General features: G+C 41.8%; 1 protein-coding gene across 7 annotated transcripts in view; it reads left to right on the top strand.

Moving 5' to 3' along the window:
- The window catches only part of CTNND2 (catenin delta 2), a 708,944-nt gene that overhangs the window by 651,482 nt on the left and 41,484 nt on the right, over positions 1–15,978 (top strand). The window lies entirely within an intron of this gene.

The raw sequence follows: 15,978 nt of genomic DNA, 5'->3' as shown, positions 1-15,978 counted from the left end.
GCCGCCCAGTTTGTAGCGAGCCCCGGAGCGAGTGAAAAATTCACGTGCGCAGTGCCCCACCATCGACCCACTTGCAAGTGCATAGCGCTTGCGAGCAGGTCTGAATCAGGCCCATTGTTCAGTTAAATCCATTGTCCCCAAGTTTTGTAGAACGAGATAGACAAACTCCTCAGGCTACTGGTAATCAAGGTAATTTTATTTTTATTGTTCCAACAGCATAGAAAACTGAGCATGTATACAAGCATATTCCTATGTGGCTATCTATTCTGTAGCTACCTTATAGTGTATTGCACTCCCAGTTACACTCACAACACACTAAATAGATTACAAACTTGCTAAGGCATGGATACTGCAGAGCATACTATATCCCATAGTAATTGCACATTAATGGAATGTGGATTGTAAATATTTTCATTTGCTTTCTTCATTTGGATTGGTACCTTGTTAATAGTGATATCACCTCATTGTATTAGCTGAATTTACTCACTGCCAGGTTCCTGTAACCATCATAGAACTTTTAAGTATTACACTAATGGGTGCTCCTAGAGCAGTGCTATAAAGAAATCATATTTACATTATCTTTCTGTTGCTGTGAGCTGGGTTAAGGAAAACAAAAGCAAGAGGTTTCACTATTGGTACGTGTGTGTGCCATGTCCTCTTTGAGGAGGATGTTTGTACAAAAGTGTGTCTGCTCATATGTGGTGTGGTTTTATCAGTGGTGGAAAACAGGGAGAAGGAGGAGGACATACCTGTCCTCATTTAGTTGGACAAATGAGGGCATCTTTACAGGTACTCACTGTTATGAAGGTCAGCTGCTTCACCCCATTGCCTTCAACTCACTGACAAAGGTCAGGTCACAAACACCAAGGCACTCAGAGATAAATAAAACAGTAGTGGAACAGTGGCAGATGCCACTGTTTTATTTATCCCTGAATGCTGCCTTGGAATGAATACACATATAACTGAATACACCCGAACTTTGGGGTTCTGGTTTGGATCACTTTGGGGTTCCGAGTAGTACCCCAAAGTGATCCAAACTGATCTGGGTGGTACACCTGTCAAAACGTAAGGCAGGTGTCCTAAGGCGAGCTCAGGGAGGACAGAAACCTGGTTTGGATCACTTTGGGGTTCCGAGTAGAACCGGGTTCCGGCTTTGGTCTCCTCACCAGGTTCAGATCACGAATCTTGCATGTTTTGGATTGCTAGTCCCTCCCTCGTGATTTTAGATGCCATTTCCCAGAGGAGAGTGTATGGAGAAGGTGTGGGCTGTAGTTCATGCTGCAATACTACATACTAATTGCCTTTAGAGACAGTTGCAGACAGATGGAGTGGGTGGAAAAATGTGGAAAAGACTGCAAGCATCTTTGTCATAGTCAATATTAAATCAAAATAGTCAATAGCGGCCTTGGATACCGATTGGTGAATAACCAGAATATACTCTTAATGCAGAGAGTAATAAAAGGAAACGGGGAAATGGGAAACTTCTGCACTAGTTGATGTATTGTTAAATTATAGACCATAAAGGCAAAAAAGAGAAAAATACCCCAATTTGTAGGTCACCAATTGTATTATTGATAGAATAGTTGGGGGTGCTGCCTAGGGACACTAAACAATTGGATAAGAAAAAAAGGAGAGCAAGAATGTCCTCTTAGTTGGCGTACTAATGAATCTCAATAAAATATAACTTTTATTGAAATAATTAAAAGAACAGAACTAAAGTGAAATGAAATATATTATCAGTAACATCATTACAAAATTAAAAATAAATTAAATGTAATAAATTGTATTTGTCTCTATAAGTATTTTAAATCATGAGTCATATATGTCCACCTGAAAGTACACCTTCTATATATTTGAATACTTCTATATTGCTACTGGTAGAACAGGGTATGTTTTTCATCCACATTAAGCAAAATAAGTGTTGTGCTGCATAGACAAAATTAGCTATTCACTGGTATGAAAAATAATCGAAAATTGTACACACAATTTTTATGATATTGGTGTATTAATACCAAGAGAGTGGCGTAACAGTGAGTATAATAGCTAGTTAATGAAAAATATCATTACCTTAATTAGAAACATGATTTCTGCTATAATAATTAATGTCTGGAGACTGATAAATATCTACCAGTATGGAATCTAATATAGCGGTTGAGATACTGCAATAGTTACAGTTGCTCAATAGTCTCTTGAAAAAGAAACACTGTTGCAGACACTATTGCAATAGATTTGCCTGTATGTATCGAATAAGGCACCACAAGAAAGCTCAGGTTTTACCAAAGATAATATATGGATGATTGTACTGCTCATGTGCTACTCCCCAGAGAGAGCAATACACAATACATGAGGAGGATGATAGATTAATTAATACCCGTTAATTAGAAAGAATTGATATTCATTCATACCCATAATTGGGTTAGGGTATATTGTATATATATAGCCTCACTCGTGGGTTTGAAGTTGCCAACTAAATTAGTGCAGTTTGATAAGGAGGACTGCTTTCTCTAAATAAATCGTTAATGATTATATTTCGGCAGTAATCCTATAAAATTTATTAACACAGGCAGATCATACTATAATGGGTGCATGTAAAATATAGGTGCAACAATCCGCGTTCAGCAATTTGTGTGTTTCCCCTAAAACCACACTGTTATGTTTATTATCTCATGAATGTTTATTGTAAATTAAAATTGATTGGGATAGACGCTACACCATTCCCGTAGTATAAATGTCAGGAGACCAGGATGATTTATGGTGTGATGGATATGCGCTTCCCACTGACACAGATTCATAGTATAAATCTGAAGGGATATTACTTCATTAGCTGTATTACCAGCATTTGGCAGTGAGGAGATATAATAGAATTACTATAATATCCCATCAGAGACAGCAGTGATCTATACTCTCAACTAGAGTTTAATTATGCAATAATACTATAGGCCAGTGGTTCCCAAACTGTGCATCGTGCACCCTGGTTTGCCTCGGGACACTTGCAAGGGTGCCTCAGGTTGGTGGTCCAGCACCAAATCAAATTATTTATGGTCAATGTAATGTAAATATATAGACAAAAAGAAGCACAAACCTGTCCACAACCCAATAACTGAACCTAAGGATGACAGGTAAGCACAATTTACTTCACTTTACTACATTTTTTCAGATTTTCTCAATAACAAACTTTTGGATTAGGGGTGCCATGAAAACAATGTTGGTAGTCTAGGGCGCCATGAATCAAAAAAGTTTGGGAACCACTGCTATAGGCTACAGCCCAGGTAGGGGTCTGGTTGGATTGTGATATATTGAAACAATGTTAAGTCTGGATACCACAGTGACGATACATTTGTACTCACTTCATGTTAATAAGAAAGTGTAACCATTAAATTGCAATACTGTATCTCTATGGGGGAAATTCAATTCAACGCTAAGTTGAATAGCCGTGGGAGGGAACTCCAGCAGCTATTCAATACACCGCGCTGTTTGGGTGCGCTAAGGATTTCTTCTCGCACCCGGTACTTTGGTCAGAGAATGCCGGTTAACGTGCCTTAACACCCTTGTTAAGGCGCGATAGGTGCGATAACTGGAATTCTACGACCAGCGCACTGAACTGAATATAAGGATTCTGCCTTTGAACCTCTATATACCCCTGCCTATACCTTCTAATATCCTACCTATAAACCTCTAAGGATGACGCTAATTTGCATACGCAGTCATACAGTAAATAAAGACTCCAGACCTAGAATCTGTGGTTCCAAAGCACAAAGTATTATTCAAGTAAAAGTACAGCAGTTACACGCTGTAATCCTCATATAATCTTAGCGCAAAGAGATTATACAACCCCAAGTACAATTATACATACGCAGCGCTCTCTGGTCCAGATGTTAGGCATCAGCAAGAAACCCCTCGTCAATCAGCATTCAGCTCAAAGACTAGGAACCCTGGGTCAGCACACATTTATACCCCCCAGAAATAAACAACACAATAGAGAAGTTTGTTGCTAATACCATTGGTCATAAAGGAGAGGGCATATGTTACAAGGCATTTATCAGGTTGATTCAAATAGACACAACCCAGCCTCTAACAACTGGGGGTCTCTGGTTTCCTGCCTCATGCAACATCCTAACAGTTGTTCTTGTTATGTACATTTTGTTGCTTGAAGTCTCTGCGGTCCATAAGTTGAGAATGCATGATGCGATCTCCACACCGATGGTACCGGAATACTGTTGAAAGAGTACGCATCAGTACAATACCAATCACGGCTTACTTATCATGTATAAAACCTTAGTTACCAAATAATCTTTATTTCACAGCATTTATGCTAAACTTAAATCTTATACTTTAAAGCTTATTAAACCATTTATGTGAATATGTAATGTGTAAGTATGCGGGGTGTGATGTAAAGACGCTAGTTAACTTGGGACAGATGCGTGCGCATCAAGCTAATAAACAGCGTTTTCATACAGGATCTTATGCATTCGCTAATATGCGATTAGTAAGCAGCGCAATTGTGCGTATTAATGTGTGTATGAGAAATGGTGCACTTAAATCTCACTTAAACTAAGTGAACACCTAGCAGTGTGGAATGCTGAGCTTTATAGTTCCACGCGCCCCCCTCTCTCAGCAGCCCCCAACCTTCCCAGGCTCAAAAGTACAGTCCTTTGTTCTCCCAGGTTCTTGTGTAAATGCAAATTAGCACAGCTACAAGACCCAAACCTCAGATAACACTCTTGGCTTTGAAGGTATTTTATTGTAGGAAGCCTTCTAATGTAAAGTGCTACAAATGACCCTCTTGCTGTATTTGAGCAGGGCCACCTGGAGTGAGAGCAGACGTTATGTCCATGAAGCTTGTCTACACAGGCTAGTTGTCACGTGGCCATTTGCTCTGTTTAGCTAATGCAATCCAATTTTGACATACTGTACAGCCATTTCTGAAATAAATCCTTTAAGGGAATTATAATAATATACACTTTATCCAGATCACCAAAACTACGTAAAGTCATGAAATGGGCTTTTGGTGAATCGCCGTAACTTATGGCGATGGTCACAGATGCAATCGCATGATGCTAATAGTAATATCGCCACATGTACTAAAGTGTGAGTTTATCTAAAATGGCGCTTAGGAGGCCATTCGCAAAATGGCGTGTTGCGATCTCATTTCCAAGATGGCGTCTTGCGGCCAGTCGCAAGATGGTGTTGCTGCGATTCAATTTTAAACTGATCTTGTCTCAGCCAATAATCCAGCTTCGACAGTCCACCCTTTGATAGTGAACAACATGCTATCACAATCTGATTTTAAAATATAATTTAGGCTTACATTTATATACTATTTAGTGTTATTATGGGATGGCACAGGGTGGTTCTTAATCCATCAATAATGTGTCTCTGAGTGGGGACATAAAACTACTATTATACGCACACCGCGGATCTTGGAAGATCATGTGAAAGGTGTGGGGATACAAAAGTCCTATAAAGGCAGTCTTGAAGGGGAATTGAGACTTTACATTATCTGAGGTGTTTTTAAAAATAACATTTCACTAATACATTCTATGCATGTCTAAATATAATACATTAAATGATGGTATTTCCTAGTTCAGGATTGTAATGCAGTTCTGTATTTACCTCGGTATTCATACTGACCACCATCATAATTTTGTTCTTTCATTTTACTCTATTTCTAAATTTTCCACACTTCAACACAATAGGAACACACCGGACACATATGCCAATTATTATGATGACAATCAGTATAAGGATTAAGAATTTGCCTATACTGGCGATCATTTCCTGGACCCATTCCCCTAGACCTGAGAACCATTTCACTGGGTTCAGCCATGAAACCCATCCTTCTATCTTCACCCTTACTTCATCCACTGAAGCGTTATGGTTCTTACGAAACTCCCATTTTAGCTGCAGAATTTCATCCATCTTCCGGTCTATCACCTCCTTTGGGTTGCTGGTATCATTGGTGACATAGGTGCAACATTTTACTCCAAATTGGGTGGCCAATGTTACGCAATACCCTCCAGTAACAGCAGTTAAATAATTTAACACTAGCCTGTGTTGCACCAGTTCTTTCTTGTATGCTTGCAATTCTCTCCCTGTATACCTGAATGTGTCATCGTACATCTCAGTGATATTATCTATCAATTTAGCAAGTTCCTGAATATATCTAAAGTTTATTGTACCCCGAGCGATCCTGGTGGGATCCAATGCGACTAAAACTTGAAAGCCAGTTGTCTCACTAATTAACTGAGTGGCTTTGTGCACGTCACCAGGTATCATATTTCGTTTGCCTCTGTGTTCATATTGTGTGTGAAGATATGGTGACGGTGTGTTTTTATGTATACCAAGCATTTCAACATGTGTGAGGGTCATAAATTCTGGGACTACTCTTCCCAGATAACACAAACCTTCGGAACTCGGGGAGAGCCACTTATACGCTTTTCTTCCACATATAAAATATACATTATCAGGGAGAACATAAGGAATGGTATGCATCATTATCATTAAGCACATTTCCCTTGCAAACAATCCTATTTCTGGGTATTCCATCTGGTACATGCAAGTTTCTGGCTGTATTATTTTAGCACAATAACCATCTGGCACCTTACCAATAATTTATTTGGTGGAACTCAATGTATACAGATACCTAAAATGTTTCCCAATAGATTTAATTTAGCATAACAGATCATGGTGTATGGACTCATTATCAGCTCTTTGTGAGAAGGTCATCGTCTGATTATTCCCTGTCACTTCCCAACTCCCGGGTTTATTGGGGTTGATTATGTTTAAACACAAAAGTGATCTATCTACTTGGAATTGATAGAGTTTGAAATGAGTTGGTTTGGATGAGAGGAATTTTCCATCCAATGTTTTCCCTTTTTGTAATTCTAAAATTTCCGTGATATTCAGCAGAAATGGCACCAACCCTACATTATGCTGTCCCTGTGGCACATGTGAACACACCCAGCAATCAGTTTGATTTAACACTTTGCCTACCATGCTATGATAATCCTCTAAAGGATACCCGCCCCAGTACGGGTTATATTTAGGTTGGCACCGTTGGATACAGTTCTCATCAACTAGGGACCCACAAAGCTCACAAATACAGGAATCTTCAGACGATAAACCTCCATACCGTCCCCGAGTATCCGGAATGACAGCTCTCTTAACAATTACAGTACTAAGATTGGTCAGACACTCCCCTGATTGGCATTGCACTCCTCCTGACTCCACTCCATCAGCACTGCCATCAGCTCCCATTTCCTCAATCAGTCTCCCATCACAGAAACTGGATATTCCCGAACCGACCAGTATGGTGAACACTCTAAAAGAGAATATGAAAATGAACACAGCAGGCCCGTCCATTGTCACAACAAGTCCTGCACATTTCTCTTAGTTCAGGTATCTCACTACGACCTTTTCAATCCTCCCGGAACAAGCTAGCTAGCGACAGGTCCACGCTATCAGCCTTGTCTCTGACTTGTTTCTCCACCGGTTGATTGACCTTTTTGCAGTGAGTCAAATGGATCCAGGTATCTCTCTCAGCCACCTTCAAAGATGTAGTACTTATCAGCAGCACCTGGTACGGACCTTCCCACCGATCAGTCAAACAACCTGAACGCAAGAAATTTCTGATCATAACATATTCTCCTGGTTCAACAACATGACAGTTAGTTTCAGGCATATCATGGGACAACAATTTCAGTTTCTGCTGCTGTTGCTTTAACTGCTTACTCATTGAAATAAGATACTTTACAGTTACCTCGTTGTTACCCTTCAAGTCTTCCTGTGGACTTATAATCAAATGAGGTTGTCTACCGAACAGTATTTCAAATGGGGACAGATTTAGAGGGGGTCTAGGAGTGGTCCTTATGCTATGTAGGACCAAAGGTAACGCTTCTGGCCATCCTAGTCCAGTCTCTGCCATGATTTTACTTAACTTATTTTTAATAGTCCCGTTCATCCTCTCTACCTTGGCACTGGCTTGCGGTCGGTAGGGGGTGTGAAGTCGGCTATTAATACCCATCAGCTTACACATATTTTGAAAAACATCACCTGTGAAATGAGTACCCCTGTCACTCTCAATGATTTTAGGGATACCGTACCTGCATACAAATTCCTGAACTATTTTCTAAACGCAGCAGTATTAGTGGCCGCTGGGTAGGCCTCAACCCAATTAGAAAATACATCAGTGCACACTAATACATACTTAAGATTACTGTAGGGTGGTAATTGGATGAAACCAATTTGTATCACCTGAAAAGGTCCATCAGTCAGTGGAATGTGGGATGGATCGGTAGGGATCGCTTTCCCTATGTTCTTCCTCAAGCAGGTCAGACAGGACATTGCTGTCTTTTCTGCTTGTGAAGAAAAACCTGGTGCGCACCAGTATGCTCTCACCGACTTGCACATACCTTGTTTTCCCAGATGAGTCAGACCGTGTGCTGTCTCAGCCAGGCTGGGGTAATATGCCTTGGGGGCTACTGGTTTACCTTGTCCGTCCCTCCAGAGCCCGGAGGACTCTTGCCCACATCGCTTGGACTTCCAAATGGACTTTCCCTGAATTGAACACAAATTTTGCATCTCAATTAATTTCAGCATATCAAATGTTTGGAAAGACATATTTTTTTCAGTTGGAGAAAACATTTTTAACCCTGCTTCCCATTTTGCAGCTTCATCGGCTCTGTTGTTGCCCAGTGACAACGGATCATCCTCACATGTATGGGCTTTACATTTAATTACTGCCACCGCTTTGGGCAGTTGGATTGCTTCTAAAAGATGTTTTATGTGCAACTGGTATGCCTGCTGCTGTCATAAAATTTCTCAGACGCCATAGTGCCCCAAAATCGTGAACCACCCCGAACGCGTACCTCGAATCAGTGTAAATGTTAGCAGATTTGCCTGCTGCCAGTTCACACGCTCTAGTTAGTGCTACTAACTCTGCCACCTGGGCAGAGTGAGGAGGACCGAGAGGTTTAGCTTCTATGATGTCTGTGTCATTTACAACAGCATAACCTGTACATAATTCACCTGTGTCTGTTTGTCTATGACAACTCCCATCCGTATAAAAAGTCACATCTACATTCTCTAAACGTGTGTCGTGTATGTCAGGTTACAATCGTGCGTATCATTATGTCTGCTGAACTCACCTCCCACAAGCAACTTGCCTCCTTCCACCCTTTGTACATCATGTTGTACATATGGTAAATACGTTGCTGGATTCAGCGTGCTGCAACGTTTAACAGTGATGTTTGCAGGTACGATTAGTGCTAGTTCTCATTTGGTAAACCTAGCTGAAGAGACGTGTCTGGTTTGAGCTGAGTTCAACAGAGCAGATACAGCATGGGGAGTGTAGACAATCATATCATGACCCAATACTACATCCTCACTTGTACTCACCAATAAAGCGGTAGCTGCTACACTTCTCAAACAAGTGGGGAGTGATATTGCCACAGTGTCCAATTGGGCACTGTAGTATGCTACGGGCTTACTGGCATCACCATTTTTTTGTGTAAGGACACCTGCAGCACAACCATCGGCTTCCGTACAATACAAATCAAAAGGTTTTTCATAATCAGGTATTCCCAATGCAGGAGCTTTTGTCAGAGTATCCTTAAGATTAAGAAAAGCCTGCTCTGTTTCCTCTGTGTGTATGACACGATCGGGCTTTGAGGAAGAGACTAATTCCTGTAAAGGCAAGGCCAAAATAGAAAAACCTGGGATCCACATTCTACAGTATCCACACATTCCCAAGAAGGTTCGAATTTGCTGTTGATTCTGCGGCAGTGTCATGTTCTGTATGGCCTGGATTCTATCATTTGTAAGATGTCGTAACCCCTGGGTTAGGCAGTGTCCCAAATATTTTACTCTGGATCGGCACGGCTGTAGTTTGTCCTTAGCCACCTTGTGTCCTGTATGCGAGAGATGAAGCAACAAAAGTTTAGTATAGCAATACATTGTCCACATATTGAATTAGAACAGATCCATTGGCAGGTTGAAAAGATTGTAAACAGTCGTGCAATACCTGGGAGAAGATACTGGGGCTGCCTATGAAACCTTGGGGTAACCGTGTCCATGTGTATTGTACACCTCTGTATGTAAATGCGAATAGATACTGACAGTCAGGGTGGAGAGGCACAGAGAAGAAAACAAAAAAAAAGGTCAATGACAGTGAAATGGGTTGCATTTGGTGGAATCTGCATCAGGATGACAGCTGGATTTGGCACTACATGGAATTGGCTTTCTACTACCTTATTAACACCTCTAAGGTCTTGTACCAGCCTATAACCCCTCCCACCACTCTTCTTCACCGGGAAGATGGGACTGTTGGCTACACTAGCTGTACGAACTAAAACTCCCTTTTGCAATAATCGCTCAATTATTGGAAAAAACCCTAATTCTACCTCCTGTTTTAGTGGGTACTGGGGAATTTTTGGAGCTTGCCTACCGCTTTTTAAATTTACCATTACAGGGTTTACGTTTGCCATTAATCCAGTGTCCTGTCAATCCTTAGTCCAAAGGGAATCTGGAATTTGGGACAACATTTCATCTACCTGAGATGGATTTTCATTTAAACTTGTAGAGTGATACATTATCCTTTGGGGAGTGTCCAACATATCCCGCACCTCGTGTGCAACTCTCTCTGGGATATCTAAAAATACACCATCAGGGGTGCAATATATAACACATCCCATCTTACATAACAAGTCTCTACCCAGCAGGTTAGTAGGAATCGCAGCAGCCAGAAGGAAAGAATGCCTGGTATGCAACGGCCCAATAGTAACCTCTGTGGACTTTGTTAAAGGATACTGTTCCACTTTACCTGTTACACCCATTGTTGGTACTGTCTCGTTGGTCACCTGTAAATTAACGGGAGATTTTATCACTGACCTGGTCGCCCCTGTGTCTACAAGAAAAGGATAATCAGTACCAGCTACATCAACCATCATGACCGGTTCTTCCCTAGTACTTCCCGTTAACCTGACTATCTGTAGACTACAGGTATGACCTGACCCCTAGCATTGGCTACCATTCTCCAATAAAGCATTTACGGCCACAATTGGAGCTGGCGCCTTCTGGACATTTGCTGGTCTCTGTGCATATCCCTTATGGGGATGTCCAGGTCTTCCCTGATTTGGGGTTCCTACTTTTTTTACTGTACAGTTTCTACTTAAGTGTCCTGTTTGTTTACAATTAAAACATGTTCGTGGATCGGGTGAAGACACGTGTTGTTGTGAGGTTTGTAAAGGTGGTTTGTAAAGGTGGTGGATATGGGTAAGGATAGGGAGGGTATGGGTATTGTGGGGGATATGAGGTTTGTGAGTAGTATGGGACCTGTGGTTGTATAGGGTTTGTGGAATAGAGCTGTGTTTGTTGTTGCGTGGGGTTAGTGAGAGCATATAACTGTTTAGGTGTAAGTGTGTGTGCAGATGCGAGTGTGTCTGTTGGCTGTGATGTTACCGTCATTCCCTCCAGAGCTTGTATACTGACAGCCATTAGTTTTTTGCTCTGGGTCTCTCTCTTCTTTGAGATGTTTTTATCATGTTCTATGGCAGATTCTATGAGGGTATCTATTGTGACTCCCCTCCAGCCAGGTTGTGAGGTCTGAACCCGAGTCTTTAAATTCTCTTTCAGACCGTCCTTGAGTACCGTGACTATCATTCCCCTGTGGTGAGTTCTATCTTTAACATCTTCTAACCCTGTGTACTGGGTGATAGCCTGCAGAGCCTGGTCGCAATAATCTTCTGCAGATTCAGTCTCCTTTTGCTTAATGGTGAAAATTTTGTTCCAGTTAACTACTACCGGAAAATATATACCCAATTGAGTTACAATCAGGAAATGTTACCTTGGTTTACTTGGTCTGTTAAGGGAACGTCACCATCCAATACACAATCCGTGATAAATTTTGTCACGTCGGTATTGCGTGGTAGACAGGCCCTTAACACCACACGCCAATCTTTATTAGTTGGCTCATGAGAACTACCCAAATTTCTCAAAAATCTTTGACATTTGGCTAGTTCCTTTTTGGGATCGGGGAAATCATTTATGATGGAATTTAGTTCTGCTCTTGTCCAGGGGCAATGCATTACCACTTCCCTCATGGGCACTACAACGTTCGCATCTGCATTTCCATTCGGAACGGTTAGTGACCGAATGGGATGCAGACTGGCAGCGCTGCTACCTTTGACCTTGTTACCTGGCTGGGGGTTTAATCTGCTGCTGCTACGCATGGTATTCATAACTTCCTCTACGGGTGCAGAAGGTGTTAGCACTTCCCTTGCTGTTACCGATGAAGACGGCGGCACCACTCGTGATTGTGGTGATGCAGCATCTATCATTTGCACAGCATGGGAAATGGTAGACATTACAATAGACACATCATCCACATCATAAACATTTTATTTATGGTTGCTTAGGAGAAGGTACAAATTGCTTGTTACATTTTTATGGGTATGTTTGGTAACTGTACTTGCACCTCCATCCACATAAGGTGGGGGTGGTGAGCGTGAACTGCTGGCAATACTCCCCACAATGCTACCTTGCTGCATGTGCGCGCTATTTTGCAGCTCACCCGTATTGCAATTTAGCGTCGCGGATGTATTCTCTGGCAATGCGCTCGCAATGCTAGTTTGCGTCGCTTGCACATTTTTAAGCCACGCATCCCCTTCATGCTGCCACAACTTTAAACATTCATAATATTTGACCTTTTTCTCTTGGAAGCGCATCAGACTGATGTGATCCTGGACATTATCTAGTACATTTTTATAAAAACTACCAATTCTGGGAAACGGTCTAACACTCTTCATCATCATTTTAAACCATACATCACAATACCTTATCGCATAAGTACCGTACTTAGTATGCATAATACGATGGGCCGATCCAAACAGCGCTTCCAACTTCCACACCCGGATAAGATTTAGTAAGGCAACTTCCACACCTATGGAAGTTTAAGTAGGCTACTTCCACGTACCTCTCTATAACATAGACAACATGTACACCTGCTACTGTGTATAGAACGGTAAGCTGCTTACCGAGCGACTAGCACTTAGCCTTTAACGGTCATACGGTACCTCTTAACTGTAGGGAACAAGTTACCCCTACCAACAAATACTCACTGTTACACACTTTTTCCTGCGCAGAAAAATACACGTTAACCCAGATATTGATAACAATTGAAAAATGTAAACCTCAACGGCTTTATTTAAACACTTGGCAGCACAACCGGAAGTATGTATACGCTATTGTGCGACCAGTCATATACACAATAATGCGACTACCACACAACCGTATGACAACTTTTTAGCTGCGTACGCAAAAGTGCGTCTTTACTGTGCGCAAAACTGCGACTCAGCCGCGTGCTCAATACTGTGGCACCCCTTTAAACGTTAGGTTCTATCAACAAAGGAAAACAATCTTTTTCCTCTCTTGTCCCTGGATTCTAGTCAGCTTCCTTGGCTCACACCAAAACGGATAGCGATCTTTCAGCACAAAGCGGTTGCAGGTAAACCCTGCATGTGGCCACTCAACCCTTTGCTGAGATATCGATAACTGTATGTGCCGTGTGAGTAGGTAAGTGACTTCACTATGAGCCCCCAACTAAGGATTTTGCCTTTGAACCTCTATATACCCCTGCCTATACCTTCTAATATCCTACCTATAAACCTCTAAGGATGACGCTAATTTGCGTATGCAGTCATACAGTAAATAAAGACTCCAGACCTAGAATCTGTGGTTCCAAAGCACAAAGTATTATTCAAGTAAAAGTACTGCAGTTACATGCTGTGATCCTCATATAATCTTAGCGCAAAGAGATTATACAGACCCAAGTACAATTATACATATGCAGCGCTCTCTGGTTCAGATGTTAGGCATCAGCATGAACCCCCTCGTCAATCAGCATTCAGCACAAAGACTAGGAACCCAGGGTCAGCACACATATTTATACCCCCCAGAAATAAACAACACAATAGAGAAGTTTGTTGCTAATACCTTTGGTCCTAAAGGAGAAGGCATATGTTACAAGGCATTTAACAGGTTGATTCAAATAGACACAACCCAGACTCTAACAACTGGGGGTCTCTGGTTTCCTGCCTCTTGCAATCATCCTAACAGCTGTTCATATTATGTACATTTTGTTGCTTGAAGTCTCTGCGGTCCATAAGTTGAGAATGCATGATGCGATCTCCACACCGATGGTACCGGAATACTGTTGAAAGAGTACGCATCAGTACAATACCAATCACGGCTTACTTATCATGTATAAAACCTTAGTTACCAAATAATCTTTATTTCACAGCATTTATGCTAAATGAACAAACTTAAATCTTATACTTTAAAGCTTACTAAACCTTTTATGTGAATATGTAATGTGTAAGTATGCGGGGTGTGATGAAAAGACGCTAGTTAACTTGGGGTAGATGCGTGCGCATGAAGCTAATAAACAGCGTTTTCATACAGGATCTTATGCATTCGCTAATATGCGATTAGTTAACAGCGCAATTGTGCGTATTAATGTGTGTATGAGAAATGGTGCACTTAAATCTCACTTAAACTAAGTGAACACCTAGCAGTGTGGAATGCTGAGCTTTATAGTTCCACGCGCCCCCCTCTCTCAGCAGCCCCCAACCTTCCCAGGCTCAAAAGTACAGTCCTTTGTTCTCCCAGGTTCTTGTGTAAATGCAAATTAGCACAGCTACAAGACCCAAACTTCAGATAACACGCTTGGCAGCTTGTCTACACAGGCTAGTTGTCACATGGCCATTTGCTCTGTTTAGCTAATGCAATCCAATTTTGACATACTGTACAGCCATTTCTGAAATAAATCCTTTAAGGGAATTCTAATAATATACACTTTATCCAGAGCACCCAAACTACGTAAAGTCATGAAATGGGCTTTTGATGAATCGCCATAACTTATGACGATGGTCACAGATGCAATCGCATGATGCTAATAGTAATATCACCACATGTACTAAAGTGTGAGTTTATCTAAAATGGTGTTTAGGCAGCCATTAGCAAAATGGCATGTTGCGATCTCATTTCCAAGATGGCGTCTTGCGGCCAGTCGCAAGATGGTGTCACTGCGATTCAATTTTAAACTGATCTTGTCTCAGCCAATAATCCAGCTTCGACAAATATCTCCGGGAGCTCGCTCCCGGCGCTATTCAATTCAATTAGATTCGCCGATGCGACCTCTTCGCACATATGCGCGTATCGCGCTATAAAATTTCCGGAGTTTTTACATGTGCGAAAACTCCATATGCAGAAACCGGTGAAAACTTTTCGCCATCTCAGAGCATGGTGATAAAATGTGCAAAATCTCTATTTTTGGCTAAAAATGTGGGGACTTGGGGCCTTATTCAGCAGTGTATGCTAGTGCACTGCTGGACATAGATTCCCGATGATTGGGAATCTGCGCAGACGCCTGACCCATTCTGCGCATGTCTACAACAGGTCTGCAATTCCGCATGCAGGCTGGCAGCAGACTGTCATTGATTGACTGTCTGCTGCCATTTGTGGGTGGGGAGGGGGCAGCGATGGCAGCCATTTCTCGGAACGGAGGCGTGTTACCACCATTAGGGGTAAGGGAAGAGATCAGGCTCTACGTTGGCTGACGGAGATTTCCTGGTCTCTTCCTCTGATCTGTGGCGGCCGGCTGCGTGACCCCATGGGTCACTTAGCCGGTCGATGGTCCCGCAGCATATCCGATGCTGCATTGCACAATGCAGCTTGAATAAGTAATGCAGCAGGAGGCGTGATGGCTCCTGTGCATTACAAAATCTGCAAGGATCACAGTTGCAAAGCTGCCTGTGTGCAGCTTTGCAATCGCGAACCTTGCTGAATCAGGCCTTGGTTCAGAACCCTTTGGAGACCCCCCTAATGACTAATTAGGCAAAAATAAATTATAAATAGCTTAAATACCCCTAATAATGACATGTCATTTTTGGGGTGAACATGTACAAAGTGTTGGAAAATGGG

The sequence above is a fragment of the Taudactylus pleione genome, unplaced genomic scaffold (genome assembly GCF_031769625.1).
Source record: "Taudactylus pleione unplaced genomic scaffold, aTauple2 ptg000386l, whole genome shotgun sequence".
In the NCBI taxonomy this organism is placed as follows: domain Eukaryota; kingdom Metazoa; phylum Chordata; class Amphibia; order Anura; family Myobatrachidae; genus Taudactylus; species Taudactylus pleione.
Note: the sequence above shows the minus strand (reverse complement) of the source record. Positions and strands in the feature narration are given on the sequence as shown.